Raw genomic sequence first — 1840 nt, forward strand, 5'->3', positions numbered from 1 at the left:
TGCTAACAGCTGGTAATTATTTCATCCACTTTTCTTTCTTCTTTCTTCTTATTTACATTCGATTGGTTCTAATAACTTCCCCTGTACATTCCTTGGCATTACTGTCCGTTATATCTCAGTAATATTGTGTTAAACCACGGAAAGACGAGCCCTTAGGTATACACTTCTCTCCCTTATTTCATTGAACGAGGGTCTCGTACTGGCAGACTTAGTGTGTTTAGGTTGTATAAGAGGGACAATTATTCAGCTGCCCGCTCATTATAAGTTCACGTGCTACGTGACGCCAAAACATGCGAATAAGAGTGTTTTCACACTGGTTGTTTGGCTTATAGATGGCGCTGACTGTCACTCCTACTTCTAAATTTACATATAGACCCCCAAAAAAGTGGATGGAGGGACGGCCGCTGTGATAGCTCAGTGGTTAGAGCATCGAACGCGTTATTCGAAGGTCGTAGGTTCGATTCCTGCTCACAGCTGGTAATTTTTTCATCCACTTTTCTTTCTTTTGTCTTCTTATTTACATTCCATTGGTTCTAATAACTTACCCTGTACATTCCTTGGCATTACTGTCTGTTATATCTCATTAATACTGTGTTAAACCACGGAAATACGAGCCCTTAGGTATACACTTCTCTCCCTTTTTTCATTGAACGAGGGTCTCGTACTGGCAGACTTGGTGTGTTTAGGTTGTATAAGAGGGACAATTAATCAGCTGCCTGCTCATAATAAATTCACGTGCTACGTGACGCCAAAACATGCGAATAAGTGTGTTTTCACACTCGTTATTTGGCTTATAGATGGCGCTGACTGTCACTCCTACTTCTAAATTCACATATAAACCCCAAAAAAGTGGATGGAGGGACGGCCGCTGTGATAGCTCAGTGGTTAGAGCATCGAACACTTTATTCGAAGGTCGTAGGTTCGATTCCTGCTCACAGCTGGTAATTTTTTCATCCACTTTTCTTTCTTCTTTCTCCTTATTGACATTCCTTTGGTTCTAATAACTTCCCCTGTACATTCCTTGGCATTACTGTCTGTTAAATCTCATTAATATTGTGTTAAAGCACGGAAATACGAGCCCTTAGGTATACACTTCTCTACCTTATTTCATTGAATGAGGGTCTCGTACTGGCAGACTTGGTGTGTTTAGGTTGTATAAGAGGGACAATTAATCATCTGCCCGCTCATAATAAGTTCACGTGCTACGTGACGCCAAAACATGCAAATAAGAGTGTTCTCACACTCGTTGTTTGGCTTTTAGATGGCGCTGACTGTCACTACTACTTCTAAATTCACATATAAACCCCAAAAAAAGTGGATGGAGGGACGGCCGCTGTGATAGCTCAGTGGTTAGAGCATCGAACGCGTTATTCGAAGGTCGTAGGTTCGATTCCTGCTCACAGCTGGTAATTTTTTCATTCACTTTTCTTTCTTCTTATATACATTCCATTGGTTCAAATAACTTCCCCTGTACATTTCTTGGCATTACTGTCTGTTATATCTCAGTAATATTGTGTTAAACCACGGAAATACGAGCCCTTAGGTATACACTTCTCTCCCTTATTTCATTGAACGAGGGTCTCGTACTGGCAGACTTGGTGTGTTTAGGTTGTATAAGAGGGACAGTTAATCAGCTGCCCGCTCATAATAAATTCACGTGCTACGTGACGCCAAAACATGCGAATAAGAGTGTTTTCACACTCGTTGTTTGGCTTATAGATGGCGCTGACTGCCACTCCTACTTCTAAATTCACATATAGACCCTCAAAAAAGTGGATGGAGGGACGGCCGCTGTGATAGCTCAGTGGTCAGAGCATCGAACGCGTTATTCGAAGGTCGT

General features: G+C 41.8%; 1 non-coding gene across 1 annotated transcript; it reads left to right on the forward strand.

The window, feature by feature from the left end:
* The first annotated feature begins 867 nt into the window (after positions 1-867).
* Positions 868-940, forward strand: TRNAK-CUU (transfer RNA lysine (anticodon CUU)). The gene has a single exon. It is a non-coding gene; the product is annotated as a tRNA-Lys (tRNA).
* The last annotated feature ends 900 nt before the right edge of the window (positions 941-1840 follow it).

Source organism: Rhipicephalus microplus, chromosome 8 (assembly GCF_043290135.1).
Source record: "Rhipicephalus microplus isolate Deutch F79 chromosome 8, USDA_Rmic, whole genome shotgun sequence".
In the NCBI taxonomy this organism is placed as follows: domain Eukaryota; kingdom Metazoa; phylum Arthropoda; class Arachnida; order Ixodida; family Ixodidae; genus Rhipicephalus; species Rhipicephalus microplus.